Source organism: Lissotriton vulgaris, chromosome 3_1 (genome assembly GCF_964263255.1).
Source record: "Lissotriton vulgaris chromosome 3_1, aLisVul1.2, whole genome shotgun sequence".
Classification (NCBI taxonomy): domain Eukaryota; kingdom Metazoa; phylum Chordata; class Amphibia; order Caudata; family Salamandridae; genus Lissotriton; species Lissotriton vulgaris.
The window spans coordinates 1,841,249,674-1,841,276,528 of NC_141689.1; the positions used below are offsets into that span (position 1 = coordinate 1,841,249,674).

Below are 26,855 nucleotides of genomic sequence, written 5' to 3' on the forward strand. Positions count from 1 at the left end.
GCTCCCCCCAAAATTGTGTAAAGAACTTAGGGATTAAAATTGACAGCTGCCTCTCCTTCCAACCGCAGGTTCAAGCCCTCGCTGGCTCTTACATCAGCAAGCTCGGCATGCTAAAAAAAATTCTACCTCTTCTATCAGAGACTGCTGAGAGAAAGGTAGTATAGCCCCTGATTACTATGAGAATGCACCTTATCTTGGTCTCCCTGATTATCTCCCTAACAGACTGCAGGTGATGCAGAACGCAGCGACAAGACTGCTACTCAGAGTCCACTGGCTCCCCATAAACAAGCACTGGCGTTGCCAATAGGTCTCGCAGTAGGAAAGTTGGAGCTATTGGTTTTGTAAATGACAAAGCCCTTTATGTTTTTAAAATAAAAATAAAAGGCATTGTTATTTGCAATTGTAATAGCTCCAACTTTCCTATTGCGAGACCTATTGGCAAGTGACACAAATGTTAGTATTTCTGGGAACGCCTGGCAGAAACCACTTACAATGAAAAGGCTGAAAATATTGTGAATTGCTGAAAAGTCAGCAATATATAAACAATGTTCCCTCTAATTTTTTTCCTCTGTGTGCGGCAGAGTAAGGTCTCTGTGCGCTGCAGCCAAGGCTATGTGTGCCAAGAACCCGACCGCACGTGTAGACCATGGCTTAAAGTGGGATGAAAATACGAGAGGGGGTCACTTAAAGTTGCACGACCAATGCAATTAAGGGCGTGGCTTTAAAGCAATTAAGCTAAAAATCTGTGCCAACCAAGTGATATTATGCTTCTTCTGCCATTGCATCCAAATACATAATACAAATAACTTTACACCTACAAGAAGCCAGGACTATTGGCTTTGTTAATGGTTGTTTGTTGCATGAAGTTGTATATAATATTGAAAATGCTTCCGCTCTTGTGGTAGAGGTTGTGGATTAATGCTCGAGGTGCAGACTTAGGAGATAGGTTTTGAGTGTTGGGTCAGCTTTACATCCTGTAATTCTGTGCAAATCAATTAGTCTCCCCATGCACCTACTTTAATATATATCTGACGCCCTTGGCTACTCTTGCTGAGTCCCTGGGTGCAAAAGTCATCTCCTACGCAGATGACATGCAGCTTCTGTTCGTCTGTAAAAAGGGAAATGACTTGGATGGGAAGCTTATCTCGGTGTCTCGCCAGGATATCCATTGGGTGGACATGCACCATCTCAATGCAAGCTGTTTGACCAATTGCTCCATAGTATGCTGTGATGGACGGAAACAACTCATGTATGACAGATGAAAAGACTAATGGATTAAGTGGGCGGACTTAAAGTCTCTCTATGGATGTATCGATTTTTTTCAATTATTTATGAATTTTGTATTACATGGAGCCAACAAGTGAAAGGTGTCGCCTGTCAGAAAAAGAGAAAAATAATGATTTCTGCTTTGTTTGAATTACTGCATTTGAAGTACAGGTGAAGTGCAAACCTTTAAAGCGAGCGCACTTTTTTGAACACACGCAACAAAGCCGTGTGCAAGCTTTTATCAAACAAGGCAAGGGAAACTGAGAGTACGGCCGGCCTGCGGCCGGCCATGAATAATTAGGGGAGGAGAAGCCCTAGGGGAGGAGAAGCCTTTGATGTGCTGGGCTGTATAGAGTGCAGGCATGGTGAAAGGAGATGCGTGGAGGATGGGGGCGGGCTTGGGAAACTGAGAGTACGGCCGGCCTGCGGCCGGCCATGAAAGGGGAGGAGAAGCCCTTTGATGTGCTGGGCTGGCCCTGAATGCGCGTGCTTGTTCACGTGAACTTCATGAAAACCGCGGGGCTGAAAGCCCTTTGGTTTGACGATGTTTTCGCCACTTGAATTCTCGCTCCGCTCGATGCGCTTGCGCACATCGATAGGTCGCGAGACCTAAAAAGAGGGTTGCCTTCAAGGCTATTGTCCCAATGCATGGACGTGGTCTATCATAGAGAGAGGATCAGCAAATATATTCCAGCACGCACCCTGCACTCTTCCTCTGCATGCTTTGCAAGAGTGCCCTGCATCAACCGCCTTAGAATAGGCAAGAGATCTTTTTCTAAATTGGCTCCACTCAACTGGAACAAACTTCCAGTCGACCTTCACTTAGTAGACAACCTGGACATCGTCAAGAGGAAGCTTAAGAACTGGCTCTTTAAATAGTCTGCTATGATTCAAGCCATCAGAACAGAAATAGGCACAAAGTCCTGGGCGATATTAACCCAGATGGCTGTGATCAGATTCTGGAAGAGATTAGAAGACCCTGAAACAAAAAAAGTGGCATACTGGTGTCGCAAAGAAATCCAGAAAAGCGAGCTAAAATGGGCGAAGTCCAGTAGGGATAAAGTGAAGGGAATCTGTAACACTCTTGAGCTCGACTGGGACCTGAGCTCATTGCAAATCACTAGTACCAAAGGTGAATTGAAGCAAAGAGGGAAAGAAGTCTCGAAAATGCTTGATAGAGGCTATTTAAGAAAGAAAAAATCAGTGGTACATATGCTAAATGATAATTGGTTCCCCTACCTCGACAGATTACCCAATCGCGGATACAGGCAAGAGATCCTCAGAATTAGAATCGGGATCAACCCATGGTTAATAAGCAGAGACCTGAATGCAAAAATGTTAGATAAGGAAGGTCACTGCAAGTGTTACTTGAGGACAAAGGGAGACCCGCTGCATATCTTGTTAGACTGTTTTACACTCCTAGACCTTAGGAAACTTTTGTTGCGTCCTGTCTTCATAAAATATGATGTAAAAACAAGATCACAGGCAGCCAGTCTCTTAACAGAAATCCCCTACATTGATATCGCAATTGCCCTCGGGAAATTTTTAAAGGTGTCTCTGACTGCACTGAGAGATACAGAATAACATGTAGTACTGTATGAGTTTTTAGCAGATTGTAATTGTACGGAGTAATAAGAATAGGAATAGGTCTTATTAGACAAATTAAGTTTTAAGATAACTGTAAATTTTACTGATTTTTTGTATTTTTGATAATGATGTGTACGAACCTCGTATATGGACAAAGTTTTAAAAATAATAAGTCATACTCCATTCTGTGCTATTCTAATTGCATTGTTTAAAGACTACGGTCATAATAAACATATATTTTGACTTGACTTGACTTAAATAGTCAATTTGGTGCCCAGTCAAATGCCCACTGCCTAAGCGTCGGGACACTGTGCTGAGTGTCTGCACGCTTCACAAACCAGATTAACTTAATTTACTCAACGTAACAGGGACAGTGTTAGAGCATCCATTGAGAAAGCCACTGCGAGCCCCTTCTACCGTTAGCTAGCCCCAAATAAAACATTTAACACTCTACTGAAAGTTGCAATTTAGACAGAGCAACATACATTCTGTTTAAATTTAAGTGATAAATTCTGCTGTACTTATTAACCCCTTCGCTGCTAGGCCTTTTCCCCTCCTGTGCTAAGCCCTTTTTTGGCGATTTGGGGTAGTGCGCGCTTAGGCCCTTGTAACTTTTTGACCACATAAGGTATCCACGCCAAATTTGCGTCCTTTTCTTCCAACATCATGTGGATTCTAAAGGTGCCCAGGGTTTGTGGATTACCTTGGAGGGGTCCCAGAAATTAACCAAAATATAGTGATTTTTTTGTTTTTTTCAGAAAAATGGGAAAAATGGGCTGCAAATGAAAGCCTCTGGGTTTTTCCCTGAAAATGTTATCAAAAAAGGGTTTGTGGGGCTGAAATCTCCATTTTCTCAGCTTTTAGGAAATGACAGTCTTTTGTCAGAGAACCGACATTTTTCACACAGTTTTGGCATTTTTCTGGGACATAGCCTATTTTTGCTATTTTTAGAGCTTTCCACCTCCTTCCAGTTAATGGTAGAAATGAGTTTGAAAGCAATAATGGATCCTAGAAAGCTGTACATTTTCAAAAAGTAGACAAAATTCTGAATTCAGAAAGGGGTCATTTGTCTAAATCCATGAAGGTTTCTTTATAGAAACTAACAGTTAAATATTGGAATAATTGAAAATTTGTTGAAAAAAACAGCCTTTTGTCTCAACGTTTTCACCTATAACTTTTTCTAGTTTTGACAGCTCTTAGAAAGCAATATACCGTTACATCCGTTAGACCTTCCTGGTTGTGGGGATATATAGGACTTGTAGTTTCACCAAGAACCCGACGAACCCAGATCCAAAAACTGAGCAGCAACTTGCAATGGTATTTTTTCATTTACTGGGTATCGAGCACTTTGTCTTGGAAAATGTATACATGGAAAAATCTGTATGAAAGACACCTATGTATTTCTGAATTGGGTACAAAATATAGAGTTCAGAAACAGTATATTATTGCTAATTTTCAAAATTGGGAATACTCATACTAGCATGAGAATTATTGGTCATTTTTCAAAATTATTTTTTTGTTACACAATGTCTTTCATTGAAAGGGAGAAATGCGCAAAAGCTCAATTGGTAATAACAGTTGATTTACAAATCTGAATTACCCCAAGTCTCCCGATAAAAACGGTACCTCACTTGTGTGGGTCGCCCTTGTGCCTGCGACAGGAAACGGCGCAAAATGCAAAGTGGTGACACCTAAATTTTGCAGTTACATATTGACCCTTTTTTAGCAAAGTGCCTACCTGTAGTTTTTGCACCCTAGCTCTGCCGGCACCTAGGGAAACCTAGCAAACCTATACATTTTTGAAAAGTAGACACCCAGGGGAATTCAGGATGGGGTGACTTGACTGCCTACCACCAGGTCTTGTTACCCAGAATCCCTTGCAAACCTACGAATTTGACAAAAAAAACACATTTTCCTCACATTTCTGTGGAGGAAAGTTCTGGAATCTGCTTGGATCAACAAATTTCCACCCACCCAGTGTTCCCCCAGGTCTCCCGAAAACAATGGTACCTCACTTGCGTGGGTAGGCATAGTGGCTGCGACACGAAACAGCGCAAAACGCAACGTGGTCGCACCTCAATTTCCCAGTGAAATCTTGCGCTCTTTGGACAAAGAGACTACCTTTTGTTTTTGAGCCCTAGCTCTGCCAGCACCTAGGGAAACCTAGCAAACCTATACATTTTTGAAAAGTAGACACCCAGGGGAATTCAGGATGGGGTCACTCGACTACCTACCCCCAGGTTCTCTTACCCAGAATCCCTTGCAAAGCTAAGAAATTGGGAAAAAAAACGCATTTTCCTCACATTTCTGTGGTGGAAAGTTCCGGAATCTGCGTGGATCAACAAATTTCCACCCACCCAGCGTTCCCCCAGGTCTCCCGAGAAAAATGGTACCTCACTTGCCTGGGTAGGCATAGTGGCTGCGACAGGAAACAGTGCAAAAAGCAACGTGGTCACAACTCAATTTTTCAGTGAAATTGTGCACGTTTTGGGGAAAGAGACTACCTTTTGTTTTTGAACCCTATCTCTGCCGGCACCTAGGGAAACCTAGCAAATCTATACATTTTTGAAAAGTAGACACCCAGGGGAATTCAGGATGGGGTCACTCGACTGCCTACCCCCAGGTTCTCTTACCCAGAATCCCTTGCAAAGCTAAGAAATTGGAAAAAAAAACGCATTTTCCTCACATTTCTGTGGTGGAAAGTTCCGGAATCTGCGTGGATCAACAAATTTCCACCCACCCAGCGTTCCCCCAGGTCTCCCGAGAAAAATGGTACCTCACTTGCCTGGGTAGGCATAGTGGCTGCGACAGGAAACAGTGCAAAACGCAACGTGGTCACAACTCAATTTTTCAGTGAAATTGTGCACGTTTTGGGGAAAGAGACTACCTTTTGTTTTTGAACCCTAGCTCTGCCGGCACCTAGGGAAACCTAGCAAACCTATACATTTTTGAAAAGTAGACACCCAGGGGAATTCAGGATGGGGTCACTCGTCTGCCTACCCCCAGGTTCTCTTACCCAGAATCCCTTGCAAAGCTAAGAAATTGGAAAAAAAAACGCATTTTCCTCACATTTCTGTGGTGGAAAGTTCCGGAATCTGCGTGGATCAACAAATTTCCACCCACCCAGCGTTCCCCCAGGTCTCCCGAGAAAAATGGTACCTCACTTGCCTGGGTAGGCATAGTGGCTGCGACAGGAAACAGTGCAAAACGCAACGTGGTCACAACTCAATTTTTCAGTGAAATTGTGCACGTTTTGGGCAAAGAGACTACCTTTTGTTTTTGAACCCTAGCTCTGCCGGCACCTAGGGAAACCTAGCAAACCTATACATTTTTGAAAAGTAGACACCCAGGGGAATTCAAGATGGGGTCACTCGACTGCCTACCCCCAGGTTCTCTTACCCAGAATCCCTTGCAAAGCTAAGAAATTGGAAAAAAAAACGCATTTTCCTCACATTTCTGTGGTGGAAAGTTCCGGAATCTGCGTGGATCAACAAATTTCCACCCACCCAGCGTTCCCCCAGGTCTCCCGAGAAAAATGGTACCTCACTTGCCTGGGTAGGCATAGTGGCTGCGACAGGAAACAGTGCAAAAAGCAACGTGGTCACAACTCAATTTTTCAGTGAAATTGTGCACGTTTTGGGGAAAGAGACTACCTTTTGTTTTTGAACCCTAGCTCTGCCGGCACCTAGGGAAACCTAGCAAATCTATACATTTTTGAAAAGTAGACACCCAGGGGAATTCAGGATGGGGTCACTCGACTGCCTACCCCCAGGTTCTCTTACCCAGAATCCCTTGCAAAGCTAAGAAATTGGAAAAAAAAACGCATTTTCCTCACATTTCTGTGGTGGAAAGTTCCGGAATCTGCGTGGATCAACAAATTTCCACCCACCCAGCGTTCCCCCAGGTCTCCCGAGAAAAATGGTACCTCACTTGCCTGGGTAGGCATAGTGGCTGCGACAGGAAACAGTGCAAAACGCAACGTGGTCACAACTCAATTTTTCAGTGAAATTGTGCACGTTTTGGGGAAAGAGACTACCTTTTGTTTTTGAACCCTAGCTCTGCCGGCACCTAGGGAAACCTAGCAAACCTATACATTTTTGAAAAGTAGACACCCAGGGGAATTCAGGATGGGGTCACTCGTCTGCCTACCCCCAGGTTCTCTTACCCAGAATCCCTTGCAAAGCTAAGAAATTGGAAAAAAAAACGCATGTTCCTCACATTTCTGTGGTGGAAAGTTCCGGAATCTGCGTGGATCAACAAATTTCCACCCACCCAGCGTTCCCCCAGGTCTCCCGAGAAAAATGGTACCTCACTTGCCTGGGTAGGCATAGTGGCTGCGACAGGAAACAGTGCAAAACGCAACGTGGTCACAACTCAATTTTTCAGTGAAATTGTGCACGTTTTGGGCAAAGAGACTACCTTTTGTTTTTGAACCCTAGCTCTGCCGGCACCTAGGGAAACCTAGCAAACCTATACATTTTTGAAAAGTAGACACCCAGGGGAATTCAGGATGGGGTCACTCGACTGCCTACCCCCAGGTTCTCTTACCCAGAATCCCTTGCAAAGCTTAGAAATTGGAAAAAAAAACGCATTTTCCTCACATTTCTGTGGTGGAAAGTTCCGGAATCTGCGTGGATCAACAAATTTCCACCCACCCAGCGTTCCCCCAGGTCTCCCGAGAAAAATGGTACCTCACTTGCCTGGGTAGGCATAGTGGCTGCGACAGGAAACAGTGCAAAAAGCAACGTGGTCACAACTCAATTTTTCAGTGAAATTGTGCACGTTTTGGGGAAAGAGACTACCTTTTGTTTTTGAACCCTAGCTCTGCCGGCACCTAGGGAAACCTAGCAAACCTATACATTTTTGAAAAGTAGACACCCAGGGGAATTCAGGATGGGGTCACTCGTCTGCCTACCCCCAGGTTCTCTTACCCAGAATCCCTTGCAAAGCTAAGAAATTGGAAAAAAAAACGCATTTTCCTCACATTTCTGTGGTGGAAAGTTCCGGAATCTGCGTGGATCAACAAATTTCCACCCACCCAGCGTTCCCCCAGGTCTCCCGAGAAAAATGGTACCTCACTTGCCTGGGTAGGCATAGTGGCTGCGACAGGAAACAGTGCAAAACGCAACGTGGTCACAACTCAATTTTTCAGTGAAATTGTGCACGTTTTGGGGAAAGAGACTACCTTTTGTTTTTGAACCCTAGCTCTGCCGGCACCTAGGGAAACCTAGCAAACCTATACATTTTTGAAAAGTAGACACCCAGGGGAATTCAGGATGGGGTCACTCGTCTGCCTACCCCCAGGTTCTCTTACCCAGAATCCCTTGCAAAGCTAAGAAATTGGAAAAAAAACCGCATTTTCCTCACATTTCTGTGGTGGAAAGTTCCGGAATCTGCGTGGATCAACAAATTTCCACCCACCCAGCGTTCCCCCAGGTCTCCCGAGAAAAATGGTACCTCACTTGCCTGGGTAGGCATAGTGGCTGCGACAGGAAACAGTGCAAAACGCAACGTGGTCACAACTCAATTTTTCAGTGAAATTGTGCACGTTTTGGGCAAAGAGACTACCTTTTGTTTTTGAACCCTAGCTCTGCCGGCACCTAGGGAAACCTAGCAAACCTATACATTTTTGAAAAGTAGACACCCAGGGGAATTCAGGATGGGGTCACTCGACTGCCTACCCCCAGGTTCTCTTACCCAGAATCCCTTGCAAAGCTTAGAAATTGGAAAAAAAAACGCATTTTCCTCACATTTCTGTGGTGGAAAGTTCCGGAATCTGCGTGGATCAACAAATTTCCACCCACCCAGCGTTCCCCCAGGTCTCCCGAGAAAAATGGTACCTCACTTGCCTGGGTAGGCATAGTGGCTGCGACAGGAAACAGTGCAAAAAGCAACGTGGTCACAACTCAATTTTTCAGTGAAATTGTGCACGTTTTGGGGAAAGAGACTACCTTTTGTTTTTGAACCCTAGCTCTGCCGGCACCTAGGGAAACCTAGCAAACCTATACATTTTTGAAAAGTAGACACCCAGGGGAATTCAGGATGGGGTCACTCGTCTGCCTACCCCCAGGTTCTCTTACCCAGAATCCCTTGCAAAGCTAAGAAATTAGAAAAAAAAATGCATTTTCCTCACATTTCTGTGGTGGAAAGTTCCGGAATCTGCGTGGGTCAACAAATTTCCACCCACCCAGCGTTCCCCCAGGTCTCCCGAGAAAAATGGTACCTCACTTGCCTGGGTAGGCATAGTGGCTGCGAAAGGAAATGGTTCAAATTGTACGGTGGTGAATTTACAATACCAAATTGCAAAACAACCTTGATTTTGGGGGGGGGGCACCTGAGTTTTTGGCCCGGGGCTCGGTGGTATTCTTTGGAAAGTACAAAACCCAAACAGTTCTGAAAAGTAGACCCCCGGGGGAGTCCAGGGAGGTATGGCATGCGTGGGTCCCCGAACGTTTTCCTACCCAGAACACCTTGCAAACCTTAAAATTAGGTAAAATATTCACTTTTTCAAACTTTTTTGCGTGGAATCACCGTGCCGGCAAAAATGTCCTACCACCCAGCGCTCCCCTTGTTCTCCCGAGTAAAAGGATACCTCACTTGTGTGGGTGCCCCAAAGCAGAACAGGCCAAAAACGAATGTTGAAAAAAGTAGTATTTCAGTGTAACAAATTAAGCCCCCCTGCCTTAGTCACAGGCCTTTGGCCCACCCACACAAGTGAGGTATCATTTTACTCGGGAGAACAAGGGGAACGCAGGGTGGTAGGACATTTGTGCCGACACGGCGATCCCACGCAAAAATGTATGGAAAACTGTTTTTTTAACCTAAATTTGTGGTTTGCAGGGATTTCTGGGTAGGAAAACATTGGGGGACCCACGCATGCCATACCTCCCTGGACTCCCCCGGGTGTCTAGTTTTCAGAACTGTTTGGGTTTGGTAGTTTCCAAAGATGCCCGCCGAGCCCCGGTCCAAAAACTCAGTCCCCCCCCCAAAAAAAAGAAGGTAATCTTGCTATTGGTTATTGTAATGTCTCCACCGTACGATTTGGACCGTTTCCTGTTGCAGCCACTATGCCTACCCACGCAAGTGAGGTACCATTTTTATCGGGAGACCTGGGGGAACGCTGGGTGGGAGGAAATTTGTGTGAGCCCAGTGACGCCACGCTTTCCCACACAAAAAAAGTGTGTAAAAACTGATTTTTCCATCAAACATTGAGGTTTGCAAGGGATTCTGGGTAAAGGAACGTTGGAGGATCCACGCAAGCCATACCTCCTTGGAAGCCCCCGGGTGTCTACTTTTCAGAAATGTGTGGGTTTGGTAGGTTTCCCTAGATGGCCGTCTCGCACGGGGCCAAAAACCCAGGTACCCCCTCTTTCAAAAGCTGGTGGGATTGAATGTCAATCCCACCAGCTTTTGAAAGAGGGGTTACCTGGGTTTTTGGCCCCGTGCGAGACGGCCATGTAGGAAAACCTACCAAACCCACACATTTCTGAAAAGTAGACACCCGGGGGCTTCCAAGGAGGTATGGCTTGCGTGGATCCTCCAACGTTCCTTTACCCAGAATCCCTTGCAAACCTCAATGTTTGATGGAAAAATCAGTTTTTACACACTTTTTTTGTGTGGGAAAGCGTGGCGTCACTGGGCTCACACAAATTTCCTCCCACCCAGCGTTCCCCCAGGTCTCCCGATAAAAATGGTACCTCACTTGCGTGGGTAGGCATAGTGGCTGCAACAGGAAACGGTCCAAATCGTACGGTGGAGACATTACAATAACCAATAGCAAGATTACCTTCTTTTTTTTGGGGGGGGGACTGAGTTTTTGGACCGGGGCTCGGCGGGCATCTTTGGAAACTACCAAACCCAAACAGTTCTGAAAACTAGACACCCGGGGGAGTCCAGGGAGGTATGGCATGCGTGGGTCCCCCAATGTTTTCCTACCCAGAAATCCCTGCAAACCACAAATTTAGGTTAAAAAAACAGTTTTCCATACATTTTTGCGTGGGATCGCCGTGTCGGCACAAATGTCCTACCACCCTGCGTTCCCCTTGTTCTCCCGAGTAAAATGATACCTCACTTGTGTGGGTGGGCCAAAGGCCTGTGACTAAGGCAGGGGGGCTTAATTTGTTACACTGAAATACTACTTTTTTCAACATTCGTTTTTGGCCTGTTCTGCTTTGGGGCACCCACACAAGTGAGGTATCCTTTTACTCGGGAGAACAAGGGGAGCGCTGGGTGGTAGGACATTTTTGCCGGCACGGTGATTCCACGCAAAAAAGTTTGAAAAAGTGAATATTTTACCTAATTTTAAGGTTTGCAAGGTGTTCTGGGTAGGAAAACGTTCGGGGACCCACGCATGCCATACCTCCCTGGACTCCCCCGGGGGTCTACTTTTCAGAACTGTTTGGGTTTTGTACTTTCCAAAGAATACCACCGAGCCCCGGGCCAAAAACTCAGGTGCCCCCCCCCCAAAATCAAGGTTGTTTTGCAATTTGGTATTGTAAATTCACCACCGTACAATTTGAACCATTTCCTTTCGCAGCCACTATGCCTACCCAGGCAAGTGAGGTACCATTTTTCTCGGGAGACCTGGGGGAACGCTGGGTGGGAGGAAATTTGTGTGAGCCCAGTGACGCCACGCTTTCCCACGCATAAAAAGTGTGAAAAAACTGACTTTTTCTGCAAAAATTGAGGTTTGCAAGGGATTCTGGGTAAAGGAACGTTGGAGGATCCACGCAAGCCATACCTCCTTGGAAGCCCCCGGGTGTCTACTTTTCAGAAATGTGTGGGTTTGGTAGGTTTTCCTACATGGCCGTCTCGCACGGGGCCAAAAACCCAGGTAACCCCTCTTTCAAAAGCTGGTGGGATTGACATTCAATCCCACCAGCTTTTGAAAGAGGGGGTACCTGGGTTTTTGGCCCCGTGCGAGACGGCCATCTAGGGAAACCTACCAAACCCACACATTTCTGAAAAGTAGACACCCGGGGGCTTCCAAGGAGGTATGGCTTGCGTGGATCCTCCAACGTTCCTTTACCCAGAATCCCTTGCAAACCTCAATGTTTGATGGAAAAATCAGTTTTTACACACTTTTTTTGTGTGGGAAAGCGTGGCGTCACTGGGCTCACACAAATTTCCTCCCACCCAGCGTTCCCCCAGGTCTCCCGATAAAAATGGTACCTCACTTGCGTGGGTAGGCATAGTGGCTGCAACAGGAAACGGTCCAAATCGTACGGTGGAGACATTACAATAACCAATAGCAAGATTACCTTCTTTTTTTTGGGGGGGGGACTGAGTTTTTGGACCGGGGCTCGGCGGGCATCTTTGGAAACTACCAAACCCAAACAGTTCTGAAAACTAGACACCCGGGGGAGTCCAGGGAGGTATGGCATGCGTGGGTCCCCCAATGTTTTCCTACCCAGAAATCCCTGCAAACCACAAATTTAGGTTAAAAAAACAGTTTTCCATACATTTTTGCGTGGGATCGCCGTGTCGGCACAAATGTCCTACCACCCTGCGTTCCCCTTGTTCTCCCGAGTAAAATGATACCTCACTTGTGTGGGTGGGCCAAAGGCCTGTGACTAAGGCAGGGGGGCTTAATTTGTTACACTGAAATACTATTTTTTTCAACATTCGTTTTTGGCCTGTTCTGCTTTGGGGCACCCATACAAGTGAGGTATCCTTTTACTCGGGAGAACAAGGGGTGCGCTGGGTGGTAGGACATTTTTGCCGGCACAGTGATTCCACGCAAAAAAGTTTGAAAAAGTGATTATTTTACCTAATTTTAAGGTTTGCAGGGTGTTCTTGGTAGGAAAACGTTTGGGGACCCACGCATGCCATACCTCCCTGGACTCCCCCGGGGGTCTACTTTTCAGAACTGTTTGGGTTTTGTACTTTCCAAAGAATACCACCGAGCCCCGGGCCAAAAACTCAGGTGCCCCCCCCCCAAAATCAAGGTTGTTTTGCAATTTGGTATTGTAAATTCACCACCGTACAATTTGAACCATTTCCTTTCGCAGCCACTATGCCTACCCACGCAAGTGAGGTACCATTTTTATCGGGAGACCTGGGGGAACGTTGGGTGGGAGGAAATTTGTGTGAGCCCAGTGACGCCACGCTTTCCCACACAAAAAAAGTGTGAAAAAACTGACTTTTTCTGCAAAAATTGAGGTTTGCAAGGGATTCTGGGTAAAGGAACGTTGGAGGATCCACGCAAACCATACCTCCTTGGAAGCCCCCGGGTGTCTACTTTTCATAAATGTGTGGGTTTGGTAGGTTTTCCTACATGGCCGTCTCGCAAGGGGCCAAAAACCCAGGTAACCCCTCTTTCAAAAGCTGGTGGTATTGAATGTCAATCCCACCAGCTTTTGCAAGAGGGGTTACCTGGGTTTTTGGCCCCGTGCGAGACGGCCATTTAGGGAAACCTACCAAACCCACACATTTCTGAAAAGTAGACACCCGGGGGCTTCCAAGGAGGTATGGCTTGCGTGGATCCTCCAACGTTCCTTTACCCAGAATCCCTTGCAAACCTCAATTTTAGCTTAAAAAAATCCTTTTTTGTCAAACTTTTTTGCATGGGAAAGCGTGGCATCACTGGGCTCACACAAATTTCCTCCCACCCAGCGTTCCCCCAGGTCTCCCGATAAAAATGGTACCTCACTTGCGTGGGTAGGCATAGTGGCTGCAACAGGAAACGGTTCAAATTGTACGGTGGAGAATTAAGTTTTCAATGTGAGAGCGTGTGATTCAAGGAAATTGTGACAGACAATTTCAAGTTTGCAGGAGATTCTGGATAAAAATCAACAATAGAATTCACCAGAAAGACATGACCATATACTTCCATGGTTTAACAATAATAACTAATTTTAGTAAGTTATTTATGGCTATAATGTACACCGTAACAGAGTTACTCAAAAGTCAAACATTCAAGGCACGGCTAACTATTCCTCAAAGACACACACATACAGGTTGGATTTGGCACGAGGGCGAGTGATGGTTCAGTACATAAAATTTAATTAACAAGATATTTCAAAAAATGAAATGCTCTGTCAATAAATAAATGCATAAAAACCGAACCAGTGACTCGCGACTCGTGAGCTGTAAAGCCACGACAAGGCACCAACCGTTTTACAGGCCATTCACGCGCCTTTCATACCTGATACAAACCAGACCATTGACACCATCCGGAAAGAACAGCAACACATTACAACAATCACAATAAGGGACAAGGTACACCCTACTTCAGAAAGAGATAAAAGACAAACATTACTGCACAGCCATCAAATCCGCAAGCACACACACATTCTGGTTGGATTTGGCACGAGGGTGAGTGATGATTCTGTACATACAATTGTATTTGCAAGTAATTTCAAAAAAATGAAATACACTGCGTATAATTGAAAGTATGATAAACTGAACCACTGACTCACAGCTCGTGAGCTGTAAAGCCACGTCAAGGCACCAACCTCTTTACAGGCCATTCATACACCTTTCGTACGTGTGACACATACAAAACATTCACACCGCCAGCCGCGGACCCATCACATTTCAACACTCACACAAGCAGACAGCGCCATTCAAGGGCCCATCACTTTCACACGCCCACATTTCTGACATTTCAACAACACAAAATGATGGACTGCGTGGAGTGTCACTCACCTAGCAGTGTGTGTAGTGACCAAAGTAACTACTCACACACCGCCAGCCGAGCGCCAGTCCACCGACACCACCACCCAAGCACCAGACCATGCACACCACTAGCCAAACACCACTCAGCGCACACCGACAGCCAAGTACCACTCCACACACACCACCAGCCAAGCAACACACCACGCACACGGCAAGCCAAGCGGCACTCCACACACAACGCCAGCCAAGCACCCCTCCGTGCACAGACAGCCAAGTACCACTCCACACACACCGCCAGCCAAGCGCCACTCCACGCGCACCACCATCCAAGCACCGGACCATGCACACCGCCAGCCAAGTAGCACTCCATGCACACCACCAGCCAAGCGCCACTCCACACACACCACCAGCCAAGCACCACTCCACACACACCGCCAGCCAAGCACCACTTCGTGCACAGACAGCCAAGTATCACTCCACGCACACCACCAGCCAAGCGCCACTCCACGCACACTACCAGCCAAGCGCCACTCCACGCACACCACCAGCCAAGGACAAATCCAAACACAACACCAGGCAAGCGCAAGAGCACGCACACGGCCAACAAAACACCAGACCACGCACACCGCCAGACAAGCACCAGTCCACAGACACCGGCAGCCAAGCGCCAAACCATGCACACCGTCAGACAAGGACACTACACGCAAACCAACATCATACTTTAGTTTTTTTTGAAAATGAAAGAAAAACAAAAACAAATTGCAAATTGATACAAATCTACTAACTCAACAACTACACTAAAAAGACTACACAAATGCAAACTTTGAAACTGAACAATAAGACCAACCAGTTCACTTTACCACTCATTGATACTCCCAAAAATTCTTTTGCGTGTGGTACAATCTATAACAAGCAGGTACACACAGCCCGGGGTTTGAAGGGCAGTCAGGGCAGTACATACGAACCTCCTTCCGCAAACCTCTTCGCCAACAGACTCTACATCTCCGACTGGGAAAGTCTTTTGAGGTTGTAGGAGGAATTTGACCAGGAAAATGGCGATCTTTCAATCTGGCAATATCCTCCACCACTCCAACTCTAGGAACACTTGCCTGTTCAACTAAAACAAGGCTGCCTATTACAGACTCCTGAAACTTTTCAAAAGTAATCTTTGACTGGGGACATGATTTCTGGAACACAACAAAAGCATTAAAGGTTGCCAAGTGGAAAAGATGGATAGCCAACTTCTTGTACCAAATGTAAGCCTTACGAAGAGCAGCATACGGTTCCAACCTCTGGTCTACTCTGTCAACACCACCCATGTACTTATTGTAGTGCATTATGCACACAGGTTTGCGCACTTCTGCAACCTGACCCCAAACAGTCACCGGTTCAGTGCTTTCATCATGTATTGTAGTCAACATGTAGACATCTCTCCTGTCTGAAAACTTCACAGCTAGAAGCTCCTCACAACGCAATGCACTACACTGTCCCCGAGCAAGCTTCTGACACACAAGTTCTTTTGGGAAACCTTTACGGTTTGAGCGGATTGTGCCACAAGCAACAGTGTCCACTTTGCCCAATTCCCTGAACAACCGCACACCAGTGTAGAAGTTATCGACATACAAATGATGGCCTTTGTTAAACAATCCACGACCAAGTTCCCACACAATTTTCTCAGTCACTCCAAAAGTCGACGGACAACCAGGGGGGTTAATCCTGGATTCCTTACCAGTGTACACCCTGAAATTAGAGACATATCCAGTCTCACTGTCACACAGCATATACAGTTTGATTCCATAGCGTGCCCTCTTACTAGGAATGTATTGCCGAAATACCAAGCGACCTTTGAACAACAGCAAAGACTCGTCCACTGCAATTTCTTTCCCAGGATAAAAGATCTCAGAAAATCGATCAACGAAATGATCAATGACAGGCCGAATCTTGAAAAGACGGTCACAATCAGGGTGATCTCGTGGCAAAGCAAGACTATTGTCAACAAAATGCATCATCCGAAGCAGAAGCAAATACCGATCACGACTCATGACTGCCGGAAATATAGCTGTAGCCATCAAGGGACTAGTAGACCAATATGAAGCCATTGATGGTTTCCTAAGCAAGCCCATCAAAAAAGTTAAACCCAAAAACTTTTTCATCTCCTCCAAATTTGTGGGAGTCCACCGGGTAGCTCTAGCGTGGGGCTTAAGGCTGGCACTGTTCACCCTCAAAAAATTTTCAGCATACAAATTAGTCTGCTCTACAATCTCTGCCACAAACACATCATCCATAAACAACTTGAAAAAATCAATAGGCAAAAAGTTTTCTGTGTTCACCCTACACCCTGGAACACCAGTAAATTCAGGCAATGCCGGCTGCACCATGCCTGGTGCAACCCAGAGGTCAGAACTTTCAACATCAAGTCTTGCAGCCGCAGGCTGCCGCCCAGCTGCCTCTCGTCTTACTGCACCAACAGGAATACTAGCAACCCCAGGCTGCAGCCCAGATGTCTCTTGCCGCACTATTGGCACAGGAATGTCCTCCGCAACCACAGACACAACAATGTCCTCTGCAACCACAGGCGCAGCAATGTCCTCCGCAACCACAGGCACATCATCCACACCAAAAGTAGCTTCATCAGCACTCAGAGTGTCTTCATCATCAGATGAAGCCATGTGTAGAGAAAACTCACTACCTGAATCTTCACCTCCCACCTCTGGTTCAGAATCAGAGTCAGACTCTGGACCATGGTCAGAGGAAGAATCAAAAAGCAATCCAACAACTTGCTGAGCAGTAATCCGGCGGCTAGCCATTATCCTTACAAATAAAGGAGTCTGCACAAACAACAACAACCCCAACACTGCGCAAAGTAAGATGAAAAATGTAAGCCTTTTCCAAAAAAAAAACTAATTTAGAAAATATATACAATTCACTTACAAGACACAACTACACTCACCAGCACCTACTCTGCAAAGACACAGCAAAGGGGCAACGATATCCCACTAGAAAGAAGAAAAAAACACACTTACATCTACAGAAGGACACATCAAAAACAAATGCAAAACATGTTTTACAATCAGAAACCAAACATACTCGTATTTTACTACACACTTTTCAAAAAAATACAATCACAGTACAATTGAACAAAAAAGAGGTCTCTTACCAAACACATACAACTACAGAAACAGCAGAACAACCAGTAACGGAACCGCACACTGCAACACTCTAAAGAGAAAAAAAAACAACACACATTACAACAGGCTATGTCACAGGGTATGTCACAAATGGGGTGTCTGTCCCCAAGGGGGGAAGATTATAAATCATTATAAACCCCTGGAAGCGACCCTTGCCCAAGGGGTCGCTTCCGTTATAAATATACTAAAATCCCTGGTGTCTAGTGGGCTTTTCTACCCCCCCTGGGTCCAGATGTGGCCCAAAAAATGGGTGATCTGCCCCCAGGGGGGGGCAGACAAGTCTACAAAAAATTATGGGCCACTAGGAAGCGACCCTTCCCCAAGGGGGTCGCTTCCTTTACAATTAGAAATAAATCCCTGGTGTCTAGTGGGCTTTTCTGCCCCCCCTGGGTCCAGATAACGCACTAACATGGGCGATCTGCACCCAGGGGGGGGCAGAAAAGTCTGCATTGAAAAATGATGGCCCTAGGAAGCGACCCTTCCCCAAGGGGTCGCTTCCTTTACAACTATACATAAATCCATGGTGTCTAGTGGGCTTTTCTGCCCCCCCTGGGTCGAGATCGCTCGCTAAAACGAGCGATGTCGACCCAGGGGGGGCAGAAAAGTCTGAATGACAAAATAACTGCCCCTGGAAGCGACCCTTGCCCAAGGGGTCGCTTCCTTTACAATTATACATAAATCCCTGGTGTCTAGTGGGCTTTTCTGCCCCCCCCTGGGTCGAGATCGCTCGCTAAAACGAGCGATGTCGACCCAGGGGGGGCAGAAAAGTCTGATATATAAAAATATTGCCCCTGGAAGCGACCCTTCCCCAAGGGGTCGCTTCCTTTACAATTATACATAAATCCCTGGTGTCTAGTGGGCTTTTCTGCCCCCCCTGGGTCGAGATCGCTCGCTAAAACGAGCGATGTCGACCCAGGGGGGGCAGAAAAGTCTGAATTATAAAAATATTGCCCCTGGAAGCGACCCTTCCCCAAGGGGTCGCTTCCTTTACAATTATACATAAATCCCTGGTGTCTAGTGGGCTTTTCTGCCCCCCCTGGGTCGAGATCGCTCGCTAAAACGAGCGATGTCGACCCAGGGGGGGCAGAAAAGTCTGAATTTCAAAATATTTGCCCCTGGAAGCGACCCTTGCCCAAGGGGTCGCTTCCTTTTCATACGTAAACGTAACGTAAACAATCCCTGGTGTCTAGTGGGCTTTTCTGCCCCCCCTGGGTCGAGATCGCTCGCTAAAACGAGCGATGTCGACCCAGGGGGGGCAGAAAAGTCTGAATTATAACATAATTCCCCCTGGAAGCGACCCTTGCCCAAGGGGTCGCTTCCTTTCCAACAAAAAACATCCCTGGTGTCTAGTGGGGGCATTACTGGTGCAGGATCGCGACGCTGTGCGCGATCCTGAACCAGTAATGCCCAGCATCGGGACATCAGGGGAGAGGAAACAGTGTTTCCTCCCCCCTGATGCCTCAAGGCACCGAGAAATGGCCCCCCCGCCCCACCGGAGCACCAAACACCGACCTTGTTCCTGGACGCGCTGGAAACAAATGGCTTCCAGCGCGTCCAGCGCTTCCTGATGACGTCGGCGCGCGCTGTGCGCGCTGACGTCACCAGGAAGCGTGGGGGGGCCAGGGGGTGGCAGCGGAAAGTCTTCCGATGCCACCCCAGCAAAAAACCCCAAGATCGCTGCACAGGGGGGGGAGCGCCAGCGCTCTCCCCCAGGGCTGTACTGATGACGGAGCGGTTCCGTCATCAGCACAGCCCAACCGATGCTGATGACGGAACCGCTCCGTCATCAGCATCGAAGGGGTTAACTGCCATGATAACGTTTACTTAAAATAAATCATGCTAATCAGCCAACGCACAACTTCCTGGAGGTGATTGAGGCAGTCTTGGTGCATGGGTGTTTTACTGTTTTTATTGATCTGTTTGTACTGTTGGCATTATGGGCCTTTACTTATTATTACCTCAGTCTTGGTAATTATAGGTGGACCCCTAACAAATTGGTGACATGCGATCCTTGCAGCATAGATGACCCTTTCCCAAATTATTCGCTGCTTGCTACACCTGCTCTTGGTTTCTTCATTGTTGGCATTTTGAAATGTGTGTCTTCGCCACAACCTTAACAATTTCAGTTTTTGTACCATTTTGACATTTCTAGCAGCTAGAAATACAGATAAAAACTGTTTGTGTGCCGGGGGGCAGAGCCCAGCATAAAAGGGGTTATTTGTGTGTGAGGTCTGGGCTCACCACAGTTTATATAAAATAGAACCGTTGAGTCTGGGGGCTCAGTAATTGGCATCCGATCCAACAGTGCTTGAAATGGAAAAATAAAAGTGCAGGTGCTCTGTAACAGATATTCTGCTTGTTTCTGAGAAGTGCCAGTACTCTCCAATTAAAGCCCCCAGACTCACTGGTTCTATTTTATACAAACCGTGGTGAGCCCAGCCATCACACACAAATAACCTCTTGTATGCTGTGCTCTACTCCCCTCCCCCCTGCACACATAAATAAACAGATTTGCGTCTGTATTTCTGTTGGACTTTTCGGGGGTCTTTATATCTTTCCTCTTTCTCTATAAACTCCTTTAATCAAGCGTGTTTCAATCTTACCTCCCCCACCCCTCTCTTTTCTCATTGCCTCTTTTTCATCCTGCCTGCATATGATAAACATCATTGGATGCCAGTGCTTTAAATAACAGGGTGAAAAAGAGGCAATGAGAAAAGAGAGGTGTGGGGGAGGTAGGATTGAAACACGCTTGATTATGGGAGTACTATAGAGAACTAGGAAAGGTAGGAAGAAAGCACAGTGCGTGGCAGATTGGGGGCTTTTGTTGAAGTATTAATATTAATCGCAGCCCCTTTCCGAGCTGCGATTAACATGAATGCCTAAACAAAATCCGCCAATCTGCCCCTGAACCACGCTTTACTAACTAAAGAGCACTGTAAATTTAAAAACACAGCGTGTACTTTCAGAAAGTACACGCTGTGTTTTTAACCGTACTGTGCACTTTAGTTAGTTATATGTAAATCAGTCTTAACCCTGTGCCTCATGGGAAAAGTCCAGGCTGCACTGCCAAGCCGGGTCTTCCCTGAATCGGAAACGGTGCAGAGCAGGAATATTGACATATAAGTATCGAGGGAAATAAATATCGCCGCAAAAATATCGTGGGGAAGAAATATCGACAACAAAAATATCGTGGACAAAAATATATCGACTGATAAGTAAGTAATATCGATTTCAAAAACATCAACCTATTGAATATCGTTTACAAAAATACAGTTGACAAAAATATTGAATTATTAATAATGTTATGTATTTGTGTTTTGAATGAGAATAGTTTGTCATTTTATTATATGTCTTAAAATGTTACTAGTTATTAATTTAGTTTAAGTTTAATTTTATGTTTTTAGTTCTGTAGTGGGTTATGGGTTTATAGGGGAATAGGGTGGGAAGTAATTTATTATATGGATTTAAATATTAATTTATAGTAGTTAATATTTTAGTTTTTAATTTGAATTTTGCGTTTTTAGTTCTGTAGTGGGTTGTGGCTTTATAGGGGAATAGGGTGGGAAGTAATTTAATTATATAAAATGTATTGAATAATTAATGTGTTAATTGATTAATAGTTTACTAATTCATTTCAATTAATCAATTATTAAATTATTTTAATTGTTTAATTAATTTTAGGAGTGTGTTGTGGTCTTTATATGTGTAAATGGTGTGAAGGGTGGTAAGTAATTAATTTGTTATTGATTACTTATTACATATTTTTAAGTTAATTTCCATTAATTAGTAATTAATTGTAATTGTGTAATTAATTTTAGAGGTGTGTTGTGGATATTATAGTGTTAATGTAAAATTAATTATGTTTTATTGTCTTTGTTAATAATAATATATTTAAATGTATATATTAATTATGTTAATATTGAAAATTAAATTTAATAAAAATGTTTTTTTTTTATTGTTGTGGGATCCAGCACTTTCCCTACTGTTGCACTCACTGGAGTGGGAATATTAATTTTTATCCCTCCACTATCCAGCACTTTCCCTACTGTTGCACTCACTGGAGTGGGAATAGTAATTTTCACCCCTACACTATCGAGCGCTTTCCCTACTGTTGCACTTACTTGGAGTGGGAATAGTAATTTTTACCCCCTCGCTATGCACCGGTTCCACTACAGTTGTGTTTATTTTGTTATTATATGTATGTTTTATTCTTTTTTTAATAGTTTAATGTGTTAATTAAATATAGAATATTTAATTTAATTTTAGATTATGTATATTTGTGTATATTTTATTTGTATATAATTTTAAAAGTTTATAAATTAAATAAAGATAATAGGTAATAAAATGTATTTAAGTAAATATATGTATATGTACACTTTTTTGCGTTTATATTTAATAAATTAAGTTTATTAGTTGTAATTAGTTAAAATATATATTACATTTAATTAATTTTGTTAATAATATTAATATTATTTAATTAATTTTATTTAAGTAATGTAGTTTTTTAAAGTCAATATTTTTTACTTCTATATTTTTTACAACAATATTTTTGTGTTGATATTATTGTACTTACCTGTTTATGTATAGGAAGTCGATATTTTTGTTATCGATATTTTCACACCGGTATTTTTTTCATCGATATTTTTAATATCAATATTTTAACATGGAACCCCAGAAACAAGCATCCTGGTACCGGTTTCTGGGTAACACCATTCATCAGCCAGGCTAGCTTGAATCCAGTGTCAAAGTGTACAAGGAACCCACGTCTGGGCATACCCTGCCAACTTAGGGCGAACAAAGCGAACACAAGGAGATGTTGCCTGGATTCAGTTTCTTATTGCTGTATTTGGTTGTTAAACCCCTACTAATGAGTTGAAATCTTACCTGCCCACAGTGTGTATCTTGTATAAAAAAAAGAATAATAAAGTAATACTATCGCGAAATGTGCCGCATTACACTGCATAATTTGCCTTTCTTGCTGAATAATTTATCAACCCTGCCACATAATTTGGTCCTCAACTGCCACATCATTCCACTGGCCCTGCTGATCCTATGCACCCTTACAGAAATATAGTCCATACGGTTAAATGTCCCTTTTTGTATAGCCATTAACTTACAAGTATTTATTATCTGGACAGATCTGACAATGTAAAAAATAAGTACTAATTTATGCTCCAAAAATAGATTTTTAAATGTTGCTTATGTTTTATTACAGAAACCTCAGAAAATCTCCTGAGACTTCTGAATGCAAAACTATAATGTAAGTACTGGAGATACCATTATTGTATAGTTTCTTTCATTAAGGCGTGACGTGTTATGATAATTTTAGTGTCATACAATTGAATTCCAGTGTAGACAAATTGGATGTTAGGAAAACAAGAAGCACGCTAAGTATACAATATGTTATTTTATGGGACTATAAGAGACAGTAATAATAATAATAATACAAGGATTTATGTAGCGCGGCTAATCACCGGCGTGGGTCTCTGGGCGCTGTCTATAGGCAACGGGGGAGTAATTGATTTGCCTAGTATCACAGGATGTTGAGCTGACGCCGAGGCTCGAACCTGGATCCCCAGCTCTGAAGTCGGCAGCTCTGGCCGTTATGCAGTACAGCCTGCAATTAAGCTTTAACATTTTATTCATTTTCATTTTACTTGCATCACAACATAACAGTCCAACAATTCAGTGCCCAGTTGCAAAAAGACGCATTCATTTATTCATCGCTTAGTCAAACTGCCTCTTCTATCATCATTTTGAAATACATCCTGTAAATACTGTACTATTTTTAGCAAAACAAAGACACTTCGGACCTCATCATTAGTTCCCCTTATTTTTGTGCTGTAATGTCAGAGTCTATAAATGCAGTTACCTCCAGGTGAGGTATTACTGCATTGTTTGAAGTTTTTTACTCAGCTGAATCAGTCATAATTCAGAGAATTGGGGTGTTATGCACACATTTTCACATGTTTTTCCTCTTTCTGAGCAGTTTTTCATGTTTGCATTTCAACAGGTTTTTCTCGGTGGAAACGGGAATGACTATGTTCCCTTGTTCAGTCTAAAGCAGTGATAGTCAATGTACGGCCCGGGGGCCAAATGCGGCTCTCCTGACATTTACACACGGTCTACTGGTCAATAGAAAACCAGGGCTGCTGTTTACTCGACTCAACACTAACATTAAAAATGTTTTTAAAATGGGCACTAGTTTCTTTAAAGGTTAAGTGAAGTTAAATAAAAGAAGTGACTAGGGTGTCCTGCTTCACTTAACTTTGGGAACACTCTCATTTTCAAACACATCTTGCATCAAAGATATAAAAATACTATAAACTCTCTTCAAAATTAAAAAAAAAGTGTATTTCATTGACATGCAGAACCGTTTCACTGCAGTACATTACATCAGTGCACTGAGAAGTATTTTTTTTTAAGTGATAGCTTTCTTTCTCCTCACCTTGACAACTATTCCATTAATGAACTAAGATGCACGTCAGCTGTTATGTGCACCCTCTGGGGACTCTAGGTTGCTATTATAAATGAACAGCACTATAGTTTTTAAATCAAACACAAGAGAAGGTTTTATACATCCTGAAGTCATGTATTTTGGGGTCCTCCTTTATGTGATAATGAAGAAAAGGAGGAAAAGTGAAATAAAGCAATTGCCTAAGATCACACAATTTGGTCAAGTGGGAAAGCTGGGACTGATGCCAGGTTTTCTGGTTTCATATTGCGCAATTCAGCCACCAGACGTGCATGCCCTGCTTCTTCTACATTCACCTTAAACAGCACCTCCTGCCACCGATCTGCTAACAATGCTTCTCTCGGACACACCCTAAACCAAACTTTGTGGCCCCTAGCAAAACGTTTGAGAGTACCCATGGTCTAAGCAGTGACTGATGTCCCACCACTATGTCTGCTTGTTGGACCTCCCTTCAATTGTAAACACTGACACAATTCAGTTATTTCAGTGAACTCCCTCTTGGTGGACAAAGGCTTATTTGCCCTTTGAAGACCCAGTTAGCTCCAGTTCCCCTTCCTCATACAAGTCACGTAAAATCAGCCAGCATTTCAGACCTTTCTGTCATTATTTCTAATCCGCTATATCTGTTCTATACCTGATAGTTGGAGCTACATTGACCTTCTGGTCCAGCCACCTCTCACAGAAAACTGTCTCAAAACCAACTCTGTTTGAGACAGTTTCCTGTGAGAGGTGGCTGGACCACTCCAGACCCCCAGTTACGTACCTTCTTGCACATTCATCTTTCCCATAACCAGGGGCGGCTCTTCCGCATTGGCAGAGGAGCATCATCCCACTGGCTCAGAGCCAGCACAACAAAATAAAATTATATTTCATTATTGTTTTATTTTTAAGCTGTTGGCTCAGCCAGCGTGTGCAGGGAGGGGCAGGCCAAGGCATGAGAGGGGGAGGAGGAGTGCTCTGTGCGCTCCCTAAGTGCTCTTGTGTGTTTGGCCGGCCGTCTCAGGTGGACCAAAACACACATGCGCACTAAGGTTTCTCTGACCCAGCTGTATTGAACAGTTAGAGAAACCCTACAGACTCCCTGACCTAAGTGGAGAGTCTTTCTAGCCCGCTCAGGCAATCCCCGCGCTGTTCTACAGCACAGGGATTGGACAGGGAGTCTGCAATGTAATCACACTGTCTACTGGCACAAGGAAGTCCCAGCACAAAGGCATGACGTGTGAGGCCGCTGGCAGAGGTTAAGTTTATCTTTACTTTTTTTATTTATTATTATTATGATCCCTCATCCACCCCCTCTCCTGCACTCCCTCCCTGCGCCCCCTTTCCCCGCCCCACCACTTTGCTATGTGGTGGTTACCACTGCCCATAATACTCCTGCTCTAAGAGCACACTCTCTAACTTTCCACGCAGGCCTTGTCAATCAATGACGTTTGCTCATGTCAGCTCTCCCGGGATGACAACTGATGCATCTGTAAATGTAAATTGAAATGTGTTTGTATTTTTATACCGCCATCTGTCAGTAACCACATTTAATGTGTGTTCCGTTGCTGAAGGAGAGCAAAAATGTAGCTTCAACTAAGAATGTAAAGTGTTGCTTTCACATTTCAAATACTGTACTTTTGTAGCCATAAAGAAATGTACCACTTCAAAAATGTTTCAGTTGTCAGTAATTCAACTTATTAAATCAACATTTATTAAAAATTATGGACTTAATATTTACCTATCTAAAACAACTGCTTGCAAACATTCTGATACTTTGCTTTCTACAATTTGCTTAGAAGTGGCACAACTCAATAACATTAACATTTGAATTTCTTGACAACTGAGAATGGAAAGGGGCGACCACTCGGCCCCCCCAAACGTATGGTAGGGGGCCCGGATCCCCCCGGGAAACCATTTTGGGCGGGGGGCGTGTCATGGCTGGTATGCCCGAAGCGGCGTAGCCGGGGCGCGCCTTTTCCCGCCCAAGAGGGGTTGTCCTAGTCACCTACACCGTGGCCACGCCCAGTAGGCGTACCGGAGGAGGGTACACGCCCTCCCGAAGAGGAATAAAGAGAGCAGGAATCCGAAGAAGCATCCTCTTGTTCATGTGCTTGGAAGCTGCACCCACTCGTTGCACGTGAGCCCTCGACGGAACAAGGAGCAATTTTGAGAACTTGTAATTCTTGTGTTTCTCTTTCAGCGACTTCGAGCCTACGGATCCAGGACCGTGTTGAGCAACGGGGATCGAATATCCGATAACAATGCCTGGCAAGAAGGCGGGAAAGAAGTCCGGGACTGACCAGATGCTTCGCATGCTGATAAAAGATATGGCGAGCATGAAGAAGCAGATGGCAGCGATGAACAATACGGGTAAACCGAAGAAAGTTATAGGCCCGGCATTGCCGGGAGTTGTCCCCGCAGGGAGGGGTAAAAGGGTCAGGAATAGGATGGCAGGGGGGGAGGTCCCGGTTCCCGAGTTACCCCCGGCAAGCCCGGTCATTCCAGTCGAGGCCCCCGTACCGATCCCGGACGTGGGCCAACCGATTCCGGTTGTTGTTACGCCCGCCAGCGAGGAGGACATGCCTCCGGAATTAGCCGCCCAGTTGGCCACATGGCTTGGCAGAAAAACAGGGGGTGCTACAGCACCGGGAGACACGGCCGAAGAGGCCAAGTTACTAATGCAGCAGTTGCGGCAGTCGCGAGATGCCGCGAAGGCGAATCTCCCTCTTGTCCCCCCA

The 26,855-nt window shown here is 44.8% G+C and overlaps 1 protein-coding gene across 2 annotated transcripts in view; it reads left to right on the top strand.

Annotated features, from left to right (window-relative positions):
• The window catches only part of FHIP1A (FHF complex subunit HOOK interacting protein 1A), a 392,657-nt gene that overhangs the window by 113,320 nt on the left and 252,482 nt on the right, over positions 1-26,855 (top strand). The window contains exon 2 of one of the 2 annotated variants that reach the window (XM_086962294.1): positions 22,876-22,920. The exons of the other annotated variant lie outside the window; for it this stretch is intronic. The gene's annotated coding sequence lies outside the window, so the exon portion shown is untranslated. The remainder of the gene's footprint in view (positions 1-22,875; positions 22,921-26,855) is intronic. 2 annotated transcript variants of the gene reach the window in all.